Raw genomic sequence first — 25,507 nt, 5'->3', positions numbered from 1 at the left:
TTTAATGAAAGTGCCTAAAGATTTCCAAAGACACAAATAAAATTATTTTAATGCAAAAGTTTTAAAGGATAAAGCAGAATCTCTGCATTAAATGGTGTCACCTTCTGAGTAAATATAACTTTGTTAAATTTGAAAGTTTTCTTGACTTGCCATAATTTGGCTTATAATCTTTCAATCGATATTCCTGTAAAATTAATTTTTACTCATTTGTCATTCGAAATGTGTCGTACAATGATGCCACAAACTATTGTACTGTACATAATGTAGCATTTTGTTAAATGTTCAATATTATTTAGAATTTACTATATTATTCTTGTTTTCTTTTTCTTTCCGTGGTTATTTTTGACTTGTTTATTCATCGTGATAATATTATTCAGACGAGCTTAACCACTAATAATACAGTGCTTTTGGTAATTATTAATAATTTGAGCTTTATTTATTTTTTAAATACTTTTCCCAATGGGAAATTTCTTGGAGGAAATAAAGCATCGCAAATGACAGAAAAAGTGATATCATATGCTCGAAAGAAATCATCAGGTAAAAATATGCAAAAATAAATTGCATAGAAATCACGATCATTCCGGTTACCATAAAGCAACCCCAGACAAGCCCGGAACAATATTAGCATAACTTTTCAATAAGCTCTTTTTTCGTTAAAATGTTTCTCCTGCAGTTTTTCTTTGCTTTTTTTTTTGGAGTAAATAATGTTTCATATTATCTTGTACAAAGCTTATCCCTTTTTTTTGATGTCATTAACGAGGAAAATTATTTTTTATCGTTTCGCACTTTCTTCCCATAGTAATTTTCCTTAAGGTTCGGATTAGAAAAAAAAATCAAAATGTAAAAAAAAAAACTGTAATATTATTGAAAAATAACTTTGCTGCTCTTGTTATATTCACAAACGGATGGGTTTTGGAAATTTTAAACTTAAAAAATGTAAATAATTTTTTAAGGTAAGGCGTTCGAAGACATTTTTTTGAAAAATGCTACATATGTTTCAAAACTATGAAAAAAGTAAAAACAAGCTTTCAAAATATCTTTTTAAAAAATTGGACGAATTTGAAGAAAATTAGCGAAAAAACGTGTCTTACGCCAACAGCTATATACAACGTTTGCTTCTAATTACATATAAATCCTTGTAGTAATACATTTGTATGACCCTTAGGTGTATCTTGCTCTAAAATATTTCTTATTTTTCAAAACATTTCTGAAATATAGCTGAACAAAGTTCCAATGCTGGTGTTTTTGTGTAAGCAAATGCTTTTGTTTAAATTTATTCACATAAAAGTATTACTTAATTATGAAATTCAGCGTAACTCTTAAAGGAAAATATCAAACAAATTACCGAGAGCTACCTCAGAAAATTTCACATCAATACTTGAATAATTTTTGAAATATCATTGTTACAGTACACAGCTTTCTTCAAAAATATTATTCTTTAGAAAACTCATTCAAATGCGTCCAAACTTCCGGTCTGGAGTTTGGTGCATGACTCGGTAATAATGCAGATATAACTCCAGTTGCAATTCACATAGAGTAAAAACGAAGACAATTTTGATAAGCTAATGTATCGGACTACAAAACATAATCATATGTATAAAAAAAAACACGAGTATTTCATCGAAAATGTACAGGGTGGCAACAGATCAGGGAAATCGGGGAGATCAGGGAAAAGTCAGGGAACTTTATTAATCAGGGAAAAGTCAGGGAAATATCCGGGAATTTTGAAAATATAACAAAAAGATCAGGGAAAATGGATTTTATGAAGAAAAAAAAAATTTTTTGCTTTAAAAAATTAAGTACTCTAATTCTCTACGCATTTTCCGCCAATTATCTGTTTAAAAAAAAGGTAAAATTAATGAGATGCGATTATACACTGCCACATATTTGTGCATCTTTTTTCCTCAACGTCAAACTTACTTATTAAACACAGGATGAACTTCCTAAGATTGCTTCTGTGTCTGTTAGGTTGTTTATTTTACCTAGCTTGGAATTTCCTTTCATGCTTTCAATGCTACGTAAAATAAACTACCATACAGGCAAAGAGGAAGCCTTCATTAATGCCTTAGCTCCTTTGCCTTTATTCCATTGTCTCGAAGTAATTAGGGTACTGTAATCACGATTTCAAGAAGAAATCTTCGGTTTTTGAATTAATACCATAAAAGCTTAAAAGTTATTACTTCTTCGCGTTTTTAATTTAATTTCTTAAATTAAACTTTCAATAAAAAAAAAAACTTTTGTTTTTTGCCGTTATACTATTTGTTGTTACCGCAGATTATAAAGGTTTCCTTTTCTTCAGACTTAAGTGATTCTTTAATTTTATATCCAAGTTGTATTCTTCTTTTATATATTTTAAAATTAACTAAATGCTTTTATTTTCTTTTTTTTCCTTGCATTTCAAAGTTGTTTGTTACAAAAGCAATTTAAGATTTTTTTCGTTACATACTGAAATCATTTGAAATAGAGTTAACTTGTGTACTTAAGTAAATATCTTTATTTTTTATTGTTAAAATGCTGTATTCATTCATTAAAACCTATGTTCTTGATTAGAGAAAAGCTCCCTATGAATGGATGTCAAATGGTTTCATCTGTTTTGCAAAAATATGTCAATTAGTTATATAAGAATAACTACATTACTTCTATTCTTTCACTATTACTTGTTCTTCTTGCAACAATTATTATACTGTTTGAAAACTTAGTTCAAAATAATTACTTTTTAGTTCTATCATAAATACACATATGTTTTTAAGAGTAATTTTAATACTGTCTTAAAATTCTTATGCTAAGTGGTTTCTGGAAGTAAAGTATTTTTCTATAATCTTTCCATGCAGAAAAACTTAATATACTGTTTTGTAAGTTTTTTCCCAAAAAAATTGACTTGATATGTTATTTTTAAATCATTTTTTAAAAAAAGTAGCATCTTTTAAAAATATATCTTTAGTTCAACAACTTTACACAACTTAAAAACGTTTAAAATACTGCATTTTATACAAACATACATTTCAAGTAGAGCAAAGAAAGAAAACCATTATCATCGGTAACGTAAATCAGGGAAATTTGGTGAACTTAATCAGGGAAAAGTCAGGGAACTTTTTTTCACAGTTCCGGTCGCCACCCTGATGTAGATTAAAACGCAGTCGGCTACCTTAAAGAGTAATTTCGTGAGCTACCTTTATGATTTTCATTCGAAAAATAAAAGTAGATGAAAATGTTACCTATTGAACAAACCTTATTTTATTTTGAATATCACAAGTTGACAAAAAGGAGAGAATTTCACAGCACTGATCTCATCTTCAAGGCAATGTTTCTTCGCTTTTGCGTTACAAAATCTTAGATTAAAAAAAAAAAAAAAAAAGAGAAAGAAAAGAAAAAAAAAACGAAAAAAGGGGGAAAAAATCGTATTTTTAGTGTTTTTTACTAAAATTATTTCGAAAGTTACCAACGTTTTGCATACAAAACGATTATTTCTTGAAACGTTGCAGTATTTGTATCGACATGGGATGATTATGTGACCAATTTTTCTTTTTATTTCAAAATTTTCAACATTAAGTCTTTATTTTTATATCTTTACTCCATATCTTCATTAAAGCATTATAGGGGGGGGGGATGATTTTTTTCACTGGTAATTAATTTTATCAGAATATTTTCCATGAAATTTGAATGCTATTGCGATTTTCATTCACCTTTTAAATTGACGAAGTACGTTAATTAGTCAATTTATAATAGACGCAGTTTATGCACTGTAAAACTATTCAGAAACGTTTCTGAAAAATATTGGGCAGTTAATGTGCCTAATTTCTGCCAGTAACAGATCCTGAAAAAAACAGGAACGTTTCAACTGAGAGTCAATAACCTTCTTGAAATTATCTTTGAATCTTTCTAAATAATACAGAAATTTACCCAGTTAAAGCCAGTCATGTTTCTCGAACCTTCAGAGGAAACTTGAATAGGTTTTAAATATTCGTTTGGCATCTTTACCAAGAATGTTTTTCAAGTATTATTGAAACCATAACCAAAACTAAGACAGAATCGCAAGTAAGAGCCACTTGCCAGAAATTCTTGCAAAGCTGCGGAATCCAAAGACTTATTTGCTCTCATTGGGAGCTTTGTCAGTTTAGATGGGACAGAATCGAGTTGAAGCCAATGTACTAAACAAATACGCTCAGCTAATCTTACAACTGGTAGCTAAAAATATTTCCTCCAAACAGTGAGAATTCTGCATTCATGCAATTTGTAGTAACTCAGGAATTTTTTTGACAAAGAAACATAATGTTCACAAGAAAACCATGAAAATCCCAAAACGTTCAACGGAAATAATCAGTGACACTTCTGGAATTTGTTTACAGTGTGGTTTTATGGCTGCAACCTGATTTCATTGCTAACTCTGTTTTTTCCCTTTTGTATATTCAGTAGATATATTTTCAACACGAATTCAAAATATTGCAGACAATTTTCAATTTATTGAACGTTCACCAAATCCTATTATCTAAAGTAGATGATAAGTTTTTTTATAGTTGGCTCTTATGAAAAGAACTCAAAAACATTAATTGCAGTACATGGAATCGTAAGGTTTCCATTAAACAAATTAATCTTGATCACACATGAAAAACAAGTCAGTTTAGAATTTGCAACCTCAAAATGATCTTAAATGGTCAGTTGTATTCTGCAAAAAATTTTGCAATGAATAAGCATCGAAAATAGAACTTAGCAAATAACTAGAAATCTCTGCTAAAATCTCTTTTAAAATAATAATAATAATAAAAAAACCACAGCTAAACTGCAACCAATTCTTTTTTAAAGTTTGAAAAGTTTTGCTTCAGTTTTCAGCAGCATTACTGCTAGATTTCTTTCTATTCAAGCAACATTGTCTTCACAAATTAAGTATTTATACTTTAAGCTTGATACATAAAGTATTCATGAACTTCTCATTCTGAAATAGCTTGTTTTTTAATACTATTTCCCAGTTGGTATAAAAGTATTTTCATTGTTTTCAGTTACCACTTGGAGGTTTAGATCTCTTCGTATGTAGAAAAAAAAGTCAACGATTTGATCACTCTTAAAAAAAAAATTTATATATATATACATAAACCCTAAAAATTGTGCATTTTTGAAGTCTGCTTTTAAAAAGAAATTTAAAGGTTTTAAATTAGCATTTTTTATTACAATAAAAACGACATTTTATCGATCGACAAATATTTATCTTCGTGGTGATTGTACATTGTAACTTAAACTAACAAAAAAGGGGCGAACGATTGATAATTTTTTCATCTTTTACGAAAGTCAAAGAAGAACGTTTTCTTCAGCGTAAGCAAAGGGAGCAAGGCAAGAAAAAATATCGCTATCTGTAGACAGAAACGTATTCAAATAATCTACAAAAACCGATAAAGGGAACCGAAGAAAAGAAATCCGAAAACGATAGAACAAACTAGTTTTTCTGGTATATTCCCTATGTTTTTGAAAATTGCTTTCTAACAGATTTTTCTATCGATTTTGGACACATTATCACTCCAGTTTTTTCTACGAGTCTTTTAAGATAGATTAAATGTATTTGTTTTATTTTTTTTCCTCACTTAGCTTTTTTTTTTCACTAAAAAATGACGTTTTCTCGTGACTCTGAAACACTTGTAAGCAATTTTCTTTTGAATTTGATGCTTTATTTCGTTGAAACTAATGACTTCAACACCTCAATTATAATTAAAGACTACTAAAAAATCGCCCGCCAAAGTTTGACCGGTGAAAATTGCTTCTACATTTGAATGAAGCAATTGTCTGTTTGGTGAAATTTTGTTAGTTGAAATTTTATTCCTAATTCCAGCAAATTAACCCTAAACTCCGGTAATTGTTGACCACTTTTTCGCTTTTTCATTCTCCTAAAATGCCCGTTTTACCAGTAAAGTTTTTAAGTTACCGGATGCAGTTCAGTTTTGTCAAAATAAAGCATTTCCCTGCATGTCAAACATTACTTAAATTTTATCAAATTATCATACCGTGGCACGAATTTCATTGTTGGTGACGTAAGGAGCGTTACTCGATGCATTAATTGGCTATTATATATATGAGGATTTCTCAGTTTACTTTCACTGTTATGATCCCCGCGTTTCGTTTCCGGTTTTAAATTGTTGCCAAAAACAATGAAAAAAAAAATCATTACTTCCGCTGAAGTCTATTTTGTAAATAAACTATTTTCACGGCTGAGAACTAAGCAACCTATATTTTGAATATTCTGCCATGTGCAGAAAATGGCAGTATCTGCAGAAATGAGTTTTCGAGATATTTGAAGAAATGTGTGGTGGATTCAATATTAACCATAGGGAAATGTTGAAATTAGATGTTTTTTCGTGTCTTTTTTCAGTGGAAAACAAATAAGCAAGCTTGTACAATAAAGCCAACATACAATAGGTGACAAAAAAAAAAAATTGCAGTTACTGCTCTTTGCCTGCACACGGCAGTATTCTGCTTGCTCGCAAAGTGTGCAAGCGTGTCGCGTCTCATACTATATAGTAAACTGAGATAAGCTTTATTCGAATTCGAACGTATAAACATGATAAAATAAAATATTATAAAAGTTAAATATAAGCTTTTCATATAGATGTTTTTGCTTATAGATGTTTTCGTACTGAAATGTTTTAGAGCTCGTTTGCTCGCGTGAATGCCTTTTGGAAAAAAAGAAAACTACAAAATTAGTTTATTCTTCAAATATTTTGAAACTTACATTCTGTTTTACTCAAATATGAAATGTAAAAGCTTTAAATGAAAATGCTTAAAATGTTTAAAAGTTTTTTTTTTTTTTGAATTCTATACTTGTACAAAATTATTCTGAAATTTCTGCAGGTAACAGATAAATATGTTTTAAATTTCAAAAAGTTCCACATAAAACATACTTTAAAACGAAAAAACTATAAAATAAAATACAAAAATATGATTTATTAATCTAAAGATGATTTCAAAAAGCTTGTTTTGCACTAAAAAGTAAGAAATAAAATGAGCATGTTATGAGCATGTGCATAATGAGCATGTGCTCTCTCTCCCTCTCTTGATTGAAACACTAAAAAACTGTAGTTGATCTTAATATTTTTATATTTAGGGTAATTTTAAACCATACTTATCGAATTTTCATAGAAACGGTAACATAAAATTCGGAGTATTCCAAAGTTTTCAAACATAGTAGTTTTCACACATCATCAGTATAACGTCGATAACGTATGAAACGGGAAACGTAATATCGGGGTTTCACTGTATTAATATTCGAGCGAGGCAGTTTTCAACAGAGAAATAGTAGTTTTAAGCTACTTTACGCAAACACTACTGATAATCAGGGCAGAAAAATTTTATACTTTTGGCTTAAAGTGTTATCTTTATAAAAAAGATTATCCTCTTATTGAAAGTGGCCAATTTTTAAACTGTTTTGGCTTGCGTTACTTTGTATTTTCAAGTAATGATAGTAAAATAGAATCTGACTAGCAATAAGAATATTAAAAAAAAGAGAGAGAAAGTTTTGCAACAGAATTTCAGATTTATCCTCCTATCCGATAATAAATATTCTTGGTAAATACGTTATGCAAAGGACATTTCATTTATCTCCGCAACTCAATTAGTTGGTAATTGAATGAGCCAAAGTAAATTTTCATTTCCCAGTGAAGTTCTTTTTCTCCCCCTCATTTCAGAGCTCGCCTATGCAATTCACGTTGAGTACCCACTATTATGTAATTTATATTTGATTTTTCCTTATTTAACTTCTCGACTTCAAAATATGGTCTTTATTTTACATGAACATGTACAGGATTATCTTAAAAGAATGATCGATTTTGCCATTTATATTGTCAAAACTGCCACGCATATTAAATTAATTTACGAAATTAAAAAATGTGCATACATCGAGGTTTTTTTGAGCAATCACGATTGCTTATTGTTCTCATTTGACTGTTTTGAATTCCTTTCATTTTATTTTCCCACCACCTCCCTCTGCCAGCACCACCGTCGCGTCGACCGACCTCACGATGCAGCTCCACTTGCGAAAACCGTCTCCAGGTTGCGTTCATATCTTACAAACACATACACACACTCATGCCTGCGCACAGACACAAACACACACTCCTACACACACACATACACACACTCATGCCTGTGCACAGACACAAACACACACTCCTACACACACACACGTACACACACTCATGCCTGCACACAGACACAAACACGTATGCCTACAGACACACACACACACACACACACGAACGCCTACGCACACAGCACTGCATACAAAACACGCATACACATGCATAAATACACACAAGCGCACCCACACACATGCGCCTACACAAACACAGAACACGCGTATTCATACTCACACACGCTCGTGATTGCGATAAACATAATTTCAATTCAAGATGCCAAAAATGCAAATTAATATATATTTTAAATTTTGCTCTTTTTTTTTTTCAGTTCTGCAAATCCATTGTGTGTGTCGTTTGTTACTTTTTAAACATCTAATAAAATTCGTTCAACGCGTTTTGCAGTATCGCATTGTCGACTGTTTTGTAGTATCAGTAGTCATCTACAGCAGACCTTCGTTTTACGCAGTTTATTTTACGTGGAATTGATTATACGCGGTTAAGGATTTGACAACTTTATTTCATTTTACGCGGATGAATTTTTACTTATTGCAGATGCGGCAATGCAAACAGAGAAAAATTTCCCCTCTTTCAAAATCCAAACTCCTGAGATTGCAAATAGCCTATAATAAACTGCTTTTCGGAGGACTAATAAGCGAGCTTGTGCTACTAGAGACATTTTTTGCGATTGGTTCCTGAGCCCTTTCCAGAAATAAAGTTATTAAACTCACACAGCTCAGAGCCCACAGCAATATATATATATATATTTGCATGCTTAGCCTAAACACGTTTCACGAAGCTGCTCCACCATTTTGGAGTCCTTTTTTCGAGGAATCTTAGATCGTCAAGATTTGGATATTGGAAGCTAAAAAAATTGCAAATGTTTGTTTCAAAAGCATGTCTGTACCTCTATAAAATTTCTCTTAAATCGGAGATTGTCGAGTTTGGAGCACTAGGTCACTTGACATGCAAAGACTATTGTGCTATTTTTTGCTAGCTTTAGAATTCCTGGAACCAGTTCTTTTTAGCGTCTGGCAGTATTGATTATTAATTATTGAAAATGTTCTCTAAAACATATATAAAAATCATCACTTGGAAAATAAGAAACTTTTTTTTCTTCGTACATCCAACAGCTTGTACCTGCAAAATCAGCCGTGGAATCAAACTATTAATCTTGAAGCAAAATAAGTTTTTTTGAAAGTGTGAATAATATATAGCGTGCATCTGTTGCGAAACAAAGATTTTTTATTACTATTAAACAATCAAACGACGTCTGTTGAGTTGCAAGTGTTTGTGAAAGTCATAAATATTCACGCGTTTCTTCCTAAAAGTTGAAAATTAGAGCTGTCAAGAGTCAAATGTTGGCTCAATCAATTCCGTTTATTATTCTCCTTTTGTTTTACAAAACGCTTCTTTGATTATATCTTCGGTGGTTTGTTGCTTGTTTTGTTTGCACTCATTTGTAGGAAAAAAATGCTATTTAGCTCTATTCCTAATTTTATCATATACCTACTTTTGGTAAACTGAGCTCGATTCCTGGTTTCTTATTCACTTACAACTTAGCAGTCGTTCTTTGCGTATTTATATTTAATATATGAAGCTTATTAGATTCTTATTACTGAAAAGGTACATTCTTGGGAGACAGGAAAATTGCACCTCCTCTCCTTATATGTTTTCTAAGATTCAGTCATTGAGAAGAGATAAAATGGAGGGAGTGAAGACTTTCTTTCGTGAAGCCAAGACCCTAAATCACGTGATAGATTTTAAAGCAAAACATTGGACGAAATAAGAATTGTTTCGCTTGCTTCACTCAAAACGTACCAATTATTCGTCATTATTGAGTCACGTGACTTGGAATCTTTGGGTCAGCTTTTGCTAAAACAATAATTTGCTCCCTCCATTTTCAAGTTCCTGCTCTAAGGATCCAATGCTTCCACCAAATATGTTTTTGAAACATTTCAGTAAAGGTTGTTGATGCACTTGAATCATTTAAATACAAATGATTTTGATATTTTTTTTTGAGCAATCACATTGCTTATTGTTCTCACTTGGCAGTTTTGATGTCCTATGATTTTATTCCCCCCCCCCCCCCGCCGCCTCCCTCTGCAGCATTACCGTCGACCGGCCCCTCCCGATGCTGCCGCTCTAGTGAGCAATCTAAAGTCCGTCCGTATCCAACATACACACGTATACATACACACACACTCATGCCTGCACACAGACACAAACACACACGACTACATACACACACACTCGTGATTGCGAAAAACATAATTTGAATTCCAAATGTCTAAATTCAAATTAATTTTTATCTATTTATTTATTTATTTTTCGTTTTTGTTTTTCTTGCACTTAATTTGGCAGCTTTGGATGAATATGTTACTTGAATGCGCTGACTTATCTAGACTTCATTTATCAAATGTAAAGTAACGCTGTAATAAGTAAGTCACGGCAATTGTGAAACGTAATGACTTTTAATTGAACGTTATTGAACAAAACGTATACCAATATTATCGAATATCTCTAATTTCAAGCGTTATAATTAAATTTTAATTGTGTTGGACTTTTACGTAAAGCGATTAGAACTGTTAATTAAATGTGATATTTTATCATTTTAACTGTCAGATTGTGTTCTTAAGCATTTCCATTCCTTACGAAATCGAGACTTCAGGGTAATTTAAACGTGATAAGGAACTCAATTCGACAGAAGTTGAATTGGGAACGAAAATCTGACTTAGCAATTAAATATGAAGAGTAGTTATATTTTCTTTACATTTGCTCATCCATGGTGAATTAAATACTTAGATGGATATTTGTCGTGAAAATGAGGGGAGCATTTGTGTCAGTTCTTAACTATTGTGATTCTCGACAAAGAACGAAATAGTTTTCATAAAACTTTGAAACGTGTTCGCTTCAATCAATGTTTTAATTTAATGTTATCTAAAAGTTAGTCATTTTAATACATTATCTTTTTTACTAATCTAAATTAAAATTCGGTTAAGTTATTCTAAGTTAAGGTATAAAAATTTGCTGGGGAAGTAAGCACAGTGCAGGAATTGAGATTTTGTGAGCTCACAAGCAAATTATTAAGCAACTTGAAAATCGCCCGTCAAGATATCATGGTTGAAAATCGCTTCTACATCTAAATGAAGCAATTGCCTGTTTGGTGATATATTGATCGTTGAAATTGTAACCTTATTTCCTGTGGATTAACCCTAAACTCCAGTAGAGATCGTTCATCGTTGACCACTTTTTCGTTTCTTTATTACTCTGAAATGACAGGCTTACCACTAAAACAGTTAAGTTACCGGTTCCAGTTCAGCCTTGTTACAATAAAGCATTTCCAAGCATGTCAAACATTGCCAAAATATATTATCAAAATATCATGCCATGGTGCCAGTTTCTTTGTTGATGACGTCAGGAGCGTTACTCGATCATTCACTTTTGAATGTATGAAGATGCTCAACGCACGCGAGGTCATTTTCACTACACTGAACGTAACATTTCATTGTCCATTGTCTGCTTTCCGACACTTGAATCTTCTGTTCATTTCCTATTGCTAAAATAGCTGTTGCCTCTTTTCTCTATAGAAATTTAGTTTCGGAGGGGATTAGTTATACAGGGGAAATGTTACACGAAATTGATTTTTGCTCATGGATATTTTTATCTTACCTTAATTAACAACAAACAATTTCGGAAGCAAGGTTTGAAATTCATTTAAAGGATGCGAAATTAAAATGCCCTCTCAATTAAATTGTCTTACAAATTCTTCCATTCGAAATGATTTAGTCGAAAAGCAACAGCGCTGGCAAGTGTTGAAGTCATGAAGTTACTTAGTTTCACTATGTACTACATCCGATGAAGCTTGTTAATTAATTCTCGACATTTCTTTCTTAACGGTAAAGATCCAAAACATTTCAATAGGACTATGTTGCAATTTAATAATTAATGATAATTTGCTTTGTTCTCAAATGTTGCCCAAAACGTTGAATAAAAATTCGAAATTCTGTCGTAGAGAAAATTTTAGTGTCTTCATCATCTTTACTAATAATAAAGCTGGAAGTCTCTCTGTCCGGAGGATGTCTGTAGGATGTCTGTGACGCGCATAGCGCCTAGACCGTTGGGCCGATTTTCATGAAATTTGGCACAAGTTAGTTTGTAGCATGGGGGTGTGCACCTCGAAGCGATTTTTCGAAAATTCGATGTGATTCTTTTTCTATTCCAATTTTAAGAAAAAACTATGATAAATTACGAAATTATCATAACGTGGAACCGTAACATGTGCACAAGCCAATTGGCGAGATAAGAAATTATCATAGCGTGGAACTGTAACGTGGGTACAAGCCAATTGGCGAGAAAATTCACTATACATTATTTGTAAATATACAGGCGAACCAAAAGACCTTTTAATTTTTATATTACGGGCAAAGCCGTGCGGGTGCCACTAGTTAAAAACAAGCTGTATAATTTCTGCCATATAGTCTAGACATAATCTTACTTTATAAAAATCCATTTTCTAAGATAACATATAATGTATATCACTGCACAGCCAATACCGCTGAAGCCTCGGACTTGAAATTTGGCAGGCATGTCCACATGATTACGAAAGTATCCACTAAGAAAGGATTTTTCGAAATATCAATTAGTTCAGGAGAAATTAATTAAAACCCTTAATTTCTGATAAATTAAAACCTGTTATTGAAATTTAAATCCCTTATTTTCAGAGGCTTTCTTAAATTCAAATCATTATTCAGTACTTCATCTCAACTTTTGGTCGATAGAGAATTTTAAATTTAATATTGTTTTTTTTTCTCAGGTGATTCTTTGAGGCTTTTCTCAAGTCAAATAATAATGTTTCTGTCTTTTGCTTTCATTTTTTTAAAACTAGAAACGAAATTTTTAAGAACATCATCACAGGCGGACTATCCTTTTGAATTTAGAAGAGTGCAGTTTCCTGTAAAAGTTTGCTTTGCAATAACCGTTAATAAGTCACAAGGACAGACATTAAAAGTAGCAGGGATCGATTTAAGTAAAGACTTTTTTTACACGGCCAATTTTGTGTAACTTGCTCCAAAGTCAGCTCATCAAGCAGCTTAATAATTTTAGTACCATAAAAATAAAACTAAAAATGTTGTATACAAAGAAGTTCTTGCTTAAACATAGGTACAACAATAAAATGTGGATGGCCTGTGTTTGCAAAGATAATCAATACTTTAAAAGGATCGTTAATAACAGTTAAAGATCGGTTAAAGACAAGGGCATATATATAAAAAGTCCAAGGTACTTGGGATCCTCCCAAAGAAAAAATTATAGGTAATACGTAATTATTATAGTGGATTTTCGAAACTAGGTGCACCAAGCACTGTTAACCCCTGTTAATTCCATTACCCGAGCAATGCCGGGTACGGGAATGCTAGCTTTGTATAAAGATGATGGTGTAAGTCTTTTGCTGCATGTATATCAATTTAGAAATAAAAACTACCCAGACGTACACTAACATTTAGATTTTACCTTAAAAAAAATGCGTTGTTGGCTCTATTTATCTCCCCCCCCCCCTTCAAAACCTGATAAGGACTCAACTGTCAGTTTATTTTGTATTTATACTGTATATTCATCGAATAGAAACTATTCGAATTTTTATTCAAATTACTACTGATTTTAATATTACCATGACCCCACTAGATTCTAATAGTCCGTGACAGTCGCTGAAACGCATGGCAACAAAGGGGGCGCTACAGGCAATCCCTGTTTTCCATTTTTATAATCAAATGGTCAATTGATTGGTGGATACACAGGATTGGGTTCAGCTCCTCATGCGGTAAAATTGGGCGACATGTGAAGTTTCGTATTTTTCGAGAATTTCAAGAGTTGCATCGATTTAACACAGAAAAGTAATAAATTGTCAAAGCCCATAAGAATCAAGTGGGGCCATGGTTATTACACAAGTGATTAATCTTGCTGAACCGATAGAAATTTAATGATCCTTGTAAAAGTTAGAGATTTTTTTAATGCTCGGTGTCGCTGTAGTAATACTTTTAAAAAATGCCAAAAAGATGTATTATGTTCTGAATGTATTGTTTTCAATATTTTGAGCAAATGTGTTAATCATAAAACTAAATCGCTCTAATTTTGCTCTTATTTTGTCGTACTATAGCATTAATAAAACCTGATTTGAAGTCGATCATTCTCTTAAAACTAGAAAATGGCTCGTCAAGGTATGACGGGTGAAAATTGCTTCTAGATCTGAACGAAGCAATTGCCTGTTTGATTATATTTTGAAAGTTGAAATTTTAATCCTAACTCCAGTGGATTTATCCTAAACTCCAGTGGAGAGCGTTCATTGTTGATCACTCTTTTATTCTCCTAAAATGACCGTTTTAACAGTAAAACAGTTTAGCGGATCCAGTTCAGCCGTGTCAAAATAAAGCATTTCCCTAAATGTCAAAAAATAAAAAAAAAATAAAAAAATGTTACATTATCATGCCGTGGCGAGCGCTTCATTGTTGATGACGTCAGGAGCGTTACTCCATCAGTGAATTGCTATTATAAATGAGAATAAACGCTGGGATAGTTTCAGCAAAGTATAGTTCATTTTCAAATCCATTTCATACAATTGTATTATTTTACCAATAGGGCATGTAAAAATTATTTCATGTTTTTAAATTTTGCACTGTTTAGTATTCAAAAATAAAAAAGACGTACAGTGAAATTGGCTTTATTTTTTAATTTAGAAAAATTTAACTATCGTTTTTGAATTATAATTATAGAATTTCATATCAAATGAAAGTGTTAATATTTATTTCATTTGATGCCTTTCAGAAAGAATTTGTAAATTTGATTTTCTCATGGAAGCTTTTGTGCACTTAAGTTTTTTTGTTTTGAGTTTTCAAAATAGATTTGCCTTTCTTAGAGTTTTTTTTTGGGGGGGGGGAGGGTAATTTTTTTTAGTTTTTATTTTTGTTCCTGGTTTCTGTTTAACTTTCTTAGTTCACGGAGTGATGTGCGATTATAGAAATACAATCTCACAATATTGTCTTGTTTTACCAGCTATTCTAGCAGTAATTAAAATTCGTTAAAAATCGTATTTATTCAGATCTATCTTTGATACTTCTTGAAACTGTATTTCACGCATTGAAAACAGGAAATAAACCTCAAAAGGTTTGTGAGGCATTTTTTCACGCATTTTATTTTGAATGAAAGCTAAGCATCGTGGTAAACGGTGAGGATAGCAATTGTAATTGTTAAAATATTGCATTTGATTGCTTAATATTTTTAAAAAATAGCTATTATCCAATGCTTTATTCCCCCAAACATAATTTTACACTTATAAAAATGTCAAACAGCATTTTCAAAACTCCGAGCTATATCGCTGTTCTCATGTATGTCATACGTCAAGTATTTTTGTCATCTATTGGTATGATTTTTTTATTTGAGACTCAAAGAGTTTTACATAAAGGACACATTTATATGTCTCAGTCTTCAATTGATAAAATCTTTAATGACTGAATAGTTCTTAACTTTCTTCATTTCATGGCGTTTTCAAATCAGAGAAGGAATTGCAATAACTCAATTATGCACAAAGCTAAATTGTATCTAAATTACGTAAATGAATCGTCATAGGCTCAGGCAATATCGTTTTTTTTAATGATCTGTTATAAGAGGATCGCGAGATCTCCGTGGTTCTGTGGTAGAAGCTTTGTTTCATATGTCGAAGGTTCGATTTTTACCGATGCATCGGGTGTTATTTCCTCTCTTAGTGTTGTAAATTTGTCCTGTGGTGTCTTATCCGTAACTAAATTAAAAGGTCCAACCAATCTAGTTAATAGCGCAAATTTTTCCGTACTATTTTTTAACTACGTACATGAAAAAAAAAAAAAAAAAAAACCTTTCGACGATTAGTCAGTATTTTTACATTGCATTGACCTCGTTCAGTGCAAAAACTTAGGACTGCTCTAGCACTACTGCAGCACCACTAACAAATATTTTCTTCTTACGTTTTTTATTTGTGTAAATAAGACTGCCACGTCAGTCAATCAGAAATCATCCATACAGATTTTTATTTCTGCTTGACTCTTATGTTTTCTATCAGATGCGTATCAACCAAGTTGAAAAGCCTAAATTTCATGTGGCTGTTGTACTACTGTAGCACCGCAAACAACTGTTTTTTTTTTGCTGTGATTTTTTTGTATACTTTGTTACTGCTATGCCACTCAAGTATAAGCTTGCCAGACGTCCCGGTTTGACCAGGACAGTCCCGGTTTTAAGGGGAAATCCCGGTGTCCCGGTCGGTTTACTTCAGGTCCCGGAAAAAGATAAGTTTGATTAGATGACCAAAAAAGTCTAAAAAATATTAACTGTGAACTATTATTTTGAATAATTACTTTGTCATTTGAAATATATACTTATAAAATTAATATCGAATCAGCCTATGAGGGCTTTTACAGCAACATTAAAATCAGAAAAGAATTTTTAAAGAGTCCTAGCGAATGAAAAATACATGTAAATATTGTTCAAGTTTTTATTCCTCCTTCAAAGTATTTCTTCTTACTAAAGTAACTAACAAATATTAACATGTAAAAAATAAAATGTTTAAATTTATCTGCTTGTGTCATTTATTATTACTCCTGGTTTAGACTCATATTTAATATTTATTCATAGCATTGAGAATGAACTACCCTCTAAAATACGCTGAGAACCAGCCAAGGGTATGTTCCCCTAAGGGGTGTTTGTAATCCACAATTTCCAAACATTTTGGACTGGCAACACATTTTAAAGCTGAAAAATCGTTAGAAAAAAAAGAAGGAAAACTTTTTAAAAATGTTTCCTTTTAATAATTTATGTTTGCATGTTGCAAATTTTTTTTACGAGGAGGGGGGGGGCGAGTTCCTTATAGTTTCTGAAAATTTTACACTGTCTTCAGAAAATTTTACTTGAGTCCACTATCACCCCCCGGTTTCCTATTGAATACTCTCGACGGGGGGGGGGGTATTCCGGTGTCCCGGTTGGACATTTCAGAAATCTGGCAAGCCTACTCAAGTAGGAAGTGACACACAGATTTTTTTTCCTGCTTGTCTTTTTTTCTACCAGATATGTGTCAACGATATTCTCTAGTACAAATTTACTGCAGCTCAGGTGCTACTATAGCGCTGCAATTTTTTTGCTACTTTTATAATAAGGAGTGTATTAACACACTTACTGCCACGTTAGACAAGCAAGAATTACAATCGCAAACATTATTTCGTTCAAATACCTACCTATACCTTCGCTCATCCCTGAATGAAATGTATTATTATTATTATTTTATAGGAACAAAATTATATCAAAAAGGTCTTAAAATCATTAATTTATGGAATAATAAAAATATTATTACATGAAATTTTGTTTTATTACGCGAAATATTTTTTGCATGACATTTTTATGAATGTAAGTAATATTTGAACGAAATATATAATACATCACCTCCAATAGTATTACCTGCAAACATTTTTGACATCATAAATGAATCACGAAAAGTAAGCATCTTTAATCTTCGGAAATTAATTTTTTTTATGTCATGTTCTTATATTCAAATCAAACAAAAAACACACGAATGTAAATGAACGATCATTAAGCAATTCGCTTTAAACATAATTTATTCAAGTGATTTCTTCAAAATAATTTGATTAAGTGCATTTTTCTGAAGTTTTTCTTATCGAGGAAATAATCCATTGTTTTTAATTGTTGCACTCGACTTGCTTTCATATTATCAACATTTAATGATCGAAGCATTTTGACCAATTAGCTAATTTGTAAATTTTGCCATGAAAAATAATGTTATGCACTTTCCCCCTACTTGCGTTCAGGTTTTCTTTGTTTTAGGATTAGCTTTTTTTATTATAATTAATGCAGATGATCTCCCTAATCTTGATTTTTCAGCTGATTAGTTAAATTTAATTTTTGTGCATTAATATATGCAGGTTGTTCCGGTTTAACCTGCAAGATCTCTAATTCTGCAACCGTTAGCCTTAGATGCATACTTCCAATTGCAAAAATGTTCAAAATCAGATGCAAAGTTAAGATATTGAAAATTTGAAACAAAAATAAAAATGAGTCAAAAAACACAAAATTTAATTTTTTATACGTGCCCTAGGTCCCTTAACTCATATTTAGAGAAGAAATCTCCATTGAAAAATAATTCCAACATAAAAGTTTGACATTTATTCGACAATGTTTACCGAAATATGAAACGCAGCGTTTTATGATTTTCACCCCTCAAAACTTTGAATTCGAGTTTTAGTTACACGAGCGTCAAGTTTTTTGTGCTAGGAATATTTTTAAATCGAGATTATTTCCTTAAATATAAGTTGTTGGACCTAGGACCCGTATAAAAAGATAAACTTTGTATTTTTTGTCTCATTTTTATTTTCGCTTCAAACTTTCAAAATCTTAACTCTGCACTTGAGTTTGAACATTTTTGCATGTGGAAGTATGCATCTTGGACTAACGGTTGCGAACATAGATGCCTTGCAGGTTAAAGCGAAACTCTGTATTTACTGTGACTCTCAAAAGTATTCGTACACTTTGAAATTTTTTAGTTAAACCAAAATATCTCAAAACTGAATTCGAATATGAAATTCAATATTTTTTCACATCGTTCCCATGTCATTCTAAATAAAACCCTGTAGTTTTTTCACAATATTGACGAATCTTCTTTTGCAAATGGGTCAAAAAACGAAGAGACAGAGAAAAAACAAGCCACAAAAGCCATCGTACGCTCAAATATCTTCGAAAAAACTCATGATTCACCGAATGAACTTATGATTATCATAAGTATTTTATTATTTTTGCATTGTGTTGACCCTTAAAAGACATTTGGCTTCAATTTTTTAAAAATTTATTTCTTAATATTGTGCTTATGACTTTAAAATGACCGGTATTCGTAAAAAACCACTAACACCATTCGAAATTTGAATTTTTTCCTCAGAGAAGCGGTAAACTGGTTTGAAATGTCTCTAAATTAGTTATTTTATTCCATTCTATAGTAATGTGTTTGATTAAATGCTTTGAAGAAAAGAATCGGACCGAAAACAAGGTAAGAAAATGTCAAACGGCAATGTTGACAAAGCGTAATCGGAGATTTACTGTTTAAAATTTTGCTGTAAAAGTTTTTGCAGAGTTAAATGAAAATGTGTACATTTAATTTTCACCTAAAGTTGTTCGCTAAGTTCTCTGATTTATTTGAGTAAATGGGACTTCCTCCCGCAGAAATTTTCTTGACTGTGCGAAAAACAGAATGCTTACGCTTTTCGTCGCAAAAGCAATGATAAATAAGCTCAAAACGTTTTGGTTTTACGTCTTACATACAGATAAAAATGAATTCAACATTTTGGGTTAAATTGTTGTATAATTGTAAATAGAAGAAAAAATTAGGAACTTAATCTTCAGAACTTCGTTGAACCAGTTAATCAGGACGGTGAAAGTGTTCTTGTGTGAGTGTGCATATCAGCATCAGGACTTTTGGAATTTTTTGATGAAATAATGAATTATGCTGTTCATTTAAACATTTTAAAAACCAATTTTAAACTCCTAAACGAAAATTTCGTTATCGAAAACAACTTTGCTTTTTATTTTTTTTAAATCAAGATAACGATAAGAAGCACACGGTTTTCAACGTTTGCGTCTAGTGGCTCACAAATTGCCCTAAAGTTTAGAAAATACCCTTCAGTCTCCAGTTTTAAAATTAATGTAACTTATATAAGAGATATCTGGAGGCTAGATTACCAAAATACGGCTTTGAAACGAAAATATAGCTAGAAACAGAAAAACTCCAAGTGTGGTTGAACACTTACTCAGAAATTACGCAAAAAAATGAATGAAATCTACGAGTATTTCCAGACGTTTAAAAGCTGTTGTTGATACTGCATGATATTCTACTAAATAATAACATAAATAAAAGTTAGATTATTCAATAATATATAGACATTTTTTAAAGCGTACAAAGACTTTTTGAGATCAAATTTACGGCACTTATTTGTTTTTGATTTTTTTAAAATTAAGTTTTAATATTTTCTTAAAAAAATTCATGTAGTTTTGTTGAAAATTGATCACATATCTGATAAATAAATACCTATTCTGAAATAAATACATTAATTTTTAACAATGGATAGGGTCCTATTTCATTGAAAGTCGTAGGTGTCCGAACACTAATGGGAGCCACTGTATGTAATGGAGGCTTGTTATTTACATGTTCTAAGTTCTTAAGAACTTAGTTAATAGTCAATCGTTCATTCATCAGTTTTATTTAGAAATCACGGTTTTTTTTATTTATCAATCTTTCCCATTTTAGAACACGCATAAGTTATACGTTCTTCTCTTTACAATTAAATCAAACTTTTTAAAATTTTGTGTTAACTGTAAGTTACCGCTTTAAGCTGGGACTGAACTCCAAGCATGTAACGACAGCCCGGTTGTGACATCCAAAGACTGCAGTTTCGCCCCTGTTTTGACTTATCGTCTGGAATTGATGTAACCGAACTAGATGGAGGTGCCGCCTCATTGATGCTGATATGACTTTCTTACAAGTAGATAAAATTCAATCATTAAGAAATGTTATAAAGGTACTTTAATCCTTATAAACATTAATTTGAAAATATTCGTTACTTTCAACTCTTAAATTGCATAACTGCTGAAAGTAAAGCGCTTCCAAATAATTAGCGCAAGATTTGAATTTGCCACTATTTTTGCTGGCAATTGTTGGAAACCCTGAAAAACCTGAACAGTTTGACAGCCGAGAGTTTAGGGTTATTAAAAATGGAGCGTGTTATGCGATACAACAACGCATTTTTATTACTGAACAATTATTTAAAAAATATTGAAAGTTGAGGCTGCTCAATCATCTACTGTTATTGGCGTCTGATATCGCAACATTATAATGCACATGTAGTTGTTTGCTTATTGACATTGACCTTTGACTTAGAATAACCCCATAAGAAGAAATCTAATGGTGTTAAATCACACGATCTGGGGAGCCAATTCCGATCCCGAAACGAGAGAGTTCACGACCAGGAAATGCCTCCAGCAGTAATTGAATTTTTCACTGGCCTCATGGTAAAATAACACGTTTTTTTCTGGGTTGTCAACAATTCACGGCAAAAATGGTTGCAAATTCAAACGTTGCGTTTCTTTGGGACACCTTTTAAATAACAGCAGTCCTTACTTAAAAAATGCGTGTGCGTGTTTCTGAATAACAAGGAACGTCTTTTGAGAAACTAAAGTTTTCAGCTACCAATGCAAAACAATTGTTAAATGAACTAATTTCATAAAAGTAACTCCTCCGCGACTTCTGTTTAGAGTCGACGCCTTTTATTTTTAATTAAAAAAAATTGGTCTCTGGTAAGCCCGTGTATAGCGATATTTGCTGCATCTTAGCGTTCTAATAGTGTCGGCTGTGCAAAAGTTAATATTTTACATCTTACAGGTAGGAATGTCTATAGATGCTAATAACATTTAAATTTAAAATACAAACAAAATTTAATTCCAATTTTCACAAAAAAAAAAAAAATGCATATATATTTAAAGTGGTTAAATTGTAAAATCTTTATAAAATTAAAATTTTTTAAGTGCTTAAAATTTGTTTTATCCCCCAAATTGAACCTTTTCTCAAGTTGGAAAACATTTTTATTAATTTGGTACTGTACTGTTAATTTATACAATACTAGTGGTTGCCCGTAATAGAAAAATTGAAAGGTCTTTTGGTTCGCCTGTATATTTACAAGTAATGTATGGTGAATTTTCTCGCTAATCTACCCATGTTACGGTTCCACGTTATGATAACTTCGTATCTCGCCAATTGGCTTGTGCCCATGTTACGGTTCCACGTTATGATAATTTCGTAATTTACTCGTTCATCTTATGGTATTTTTGTTCTTAAAATTCGAATAGAAAGAGAACCACATCGAATTTTCGAAAAATCACTACGAGGTGCACACCCCCATGCTACAAACTAACTTTGTGCCAAATTTCATGAAAATCGGCAGAACGGTCTAGGCGGTATGCGCGTCACAGAAATCCTACAGACATTCTACAGACATCCTCCGGACAGAGAGACTTTCAGCTTTATTATTAGTAAAGATAAAGAAGCTGAATGGAAATAAGCATTTTAATTAGGATAGGGTATGAGTAAAATGGGTTGTGAGATAAAATGGGCAAATTTTTCATAATAAATGGTAAAAAAATTTTGCTCAAAGGTGTATGTTAGCTGTTCAACATTTTTTTTCACAAGAGTTAACACTTGTAACCTAGAAACACATAAAACTGTAAACATATGCAAACATAAAACTGTTTACATGTATTATGGAATGTTTGTGTTTACATTACAGAATTAAGATTTCTCAGTGTCCAACTGGGACAGATTTTTGAGTGCGGTTTCTCATGACACGTTTCGAATGTTTTTTATTTGGTGAATTTTTTCTGGTGGGCAAAATGGATATTAGTTAAGATTAACAGCTAAATTTAAGTGAAAATGACTTTAAAGTTCCAAAAATGTTATTGAATGCTAAGAACATTTAGAAATGCATCCCATTAAAATCGGACAGACCTTCAGCTTTATTATTAGTAAAGAAGATTAAAATGATGACGGATATAAATAAATGAAAACAGGCAAAAAAAAAAAAAAAAAACTACAAAAGTTTTTTTTTTTTGGGGGGGGGGGGGGACATTTTTTGTGAATATTGTATTTAATTTCAAAGTAATTCAAAAAGTAAATTTACTTAATATGCTGGCACCTTTTAATATGGGGTATCTGTGGGTTTTTTAAATACATGCATCCGAAGTATGTGAAGACTGTAGGAACTAGTTCACTAGTTTGCATTTGTTGAAATCTTTGATGTTTGCAGGCTCTATTGTAACAAAATTATTTTACAGTGGCACAGTAATCAAGTCCTTCCACCCTTGAAATTTGAAAACTGTAACTTTATAAGTCATTGTTTCTTCTGTATTTATTTTAAGTTCGTGCTGTATCAGTATTTATTCAATTTCAAGCATTGTTAATGCATGTGATCACGCGAATGAAAATCTAATCAGGGAAGTGTGGAATATTATGGTAGGGTGCAAAAATACATTAATATTGGGGTGAAGCAAGTTTCGTTTTCGTCAGAAAAAGAAGAAGGGAGGAGTGGAAGTAAAGATGAAAATACTTGAAATTGTGCTGTGTGTGTGTGTGCAAGTCACTTTTCAATGATCAGTGGGTTGAACGGTCTGTTCAGCATCAAAAGTTCTTCAAACGGGCTCATACTGAATGCAAGGATAATAAAAAAAAAGGGTATCATTTGTTTAAACTGCAAATAATGGATTTATTCAGTGCAAGTAGTTGTTTTCTATCTTTATTTTTGAGGCATCCTGTAATAAGAGCTATCCGAGTAAACAAATTTTTGGAAAAAAATTGAAATTTATATCTAAAGTAATTGGTTAAGACTTTTAAACTGAATTGATACTAATCCCACTGTCCTGAATTTCACTTCATGTTTAAAATTATTTCGTCTTAATCCCCTGGTTTTAAGTGAGAAAATAAAAAGTTCTCCAAATTCGATTCTTTTATCCTATTTACAATAACTTTTCCCATTAATTTCTTCATAATTTATTATATACCTCTTCATATATAGTGACTTCAGAGCAAACATTGTGTAACTTTAATGCGTTTGCATTTTTTACCCCTGAAAACAGAACCAAAGGTTTAAAATGTAAATGCGTTTCAAATCCTGAAACAAATTCTCAGATTTTGCTAAAAGTATGTTGCAGCATTCACAACATGCTTACACAGCATGTTTTCTATGAGGAACAAATTTGACTAACTAATAAACATGTTCGCTCTCATTTTGTCATAAAATTGGGCTTCTGTGACAATTATTTTAGCAACTTAATACATACATATTCTTGGTTTTATTTCTTGTATTAGCCAAGACGGGTTATTAAGAGTATTCAAATAATTAATTAAAAAAGATGTAACACTATTTATGTTCTGAAAAGCAAATATTTTTTTCAAAATTTGAAATATATTTTTTGGATTAAATAAAAGAAGAATTTTTAATTTTAGAGAATTTGTCGTTTTAGATAAAACTGGGAGTTAGATTTCTTTTAATATTATTTAGAAGTTCGTATTTTAAAACACCTATACGCAGCTAAACGCCTCTACAATAATATCTCACTCATTAAAAACCTGAAATAAGTCTCAGAAATTTAGTCAAGTGTGTTTTTGTTTTAAATAAAAATATAGCATCAGAAAAAGGTAAAAAAAGTATTTTTCTGTTTTAAAATATTTTATTTTAATTTTTTGTTATTTTTAATTCAAAATGTCAAAAATTATAACAGTGCAGCTATCTTCTCTCCCTTTCTTCCTCATCCTTAGAATAGACTAAGTCGAGTTATTAAGCCTTACCTAAGCATAAGCTTCTTTAAAAAAACTTTATGTTAATGAAAAAGAAAAGATAATGCCTCCTGCTTCTCCTAATTTAGGTCCAGATGTTGTGTAAAATCTATCATGGCCAAACCAATAAATTTTTTTATTGCGAAAAAAAAATGCAGCGTTGGGGCAACCTTAACTGTCGGGCAATTCGCCCCACATCATAAGGCTGAAAGCCCCACTTGAAGTAACATCACCGAACTAGTTGAAATAAGCAAAATGTATCTAAAATTAATTAAATTAATGCAAATCAATACAGATCGTAATATGAGCAACGAAATGAAAAAATCAGAATCAATTTTATTCTAGCAAAATGAACATGTAGCAAAATGAAAATGTAAAAGGTTTTAAACTGCGTCACACTTACCTTTCACTTTGCTATAAAGCTGTAACTACCTCTAAAAATTTACTGCAAAGGACTGTAGTGCATGCGTAAAACTCTTGTATGCACAAATGCTCTTGGACGGGTCGACGCAGCCGCACTCTGTTGCTGAAATCACGAAATATAGTTACTGGGACGTTTTACCTGGCGAAAAATGATACCCCGACTGACTCTATTATTTTGTCTCTAAAATTGTACTGCTGTATTGTACTGCTAACAAATTGCCCGTCAAGGTATGACGGGTGAAAATTGCTTTTTCATTTGAACGAAGCAATTGCCTCTTTGGTGATATTTTGATACTTGAAATTTTGACCCTCACTGCAATGGATTAACCCTTAACTCCAGTAGATAGCATTCATTATTGACCGCTTTTTCGTTTCTTCAATCACCTGAAATGACACAGTCTTACCAGTAAAAGAGTTAAGTTACCAGATCCAGTTCAGCCTTTGTTATAATTAAGCCTTTCCCTGCATTTTAAATATTATCAAAACACATTATCAAATTATCATGCCGTGGAGCTAGTGTCATTGTTCAAGACGTCAGCAGCCCTACTCGATCATTGGCTACTATATATACGAG

Source organism: Uloborus diversus, chromosome 7, assembly GCF_026930045.1.
Source record: "Uloborus diversus isolate 005 chromosome 7, Udiv.v.3.1, whole genome shotgun sequence".
Classification (NCBI taxonomy): Eukaryota; Metazoa; Arthropoda; class Arachnida; order Araneae; family Uloboridae; genus Uloborus; species Uloborus diversus.
The sequence above is the reverse complement of the archived record's forward strand: the minus strand, read 5'-3'. Positions refer to the sequence as shown.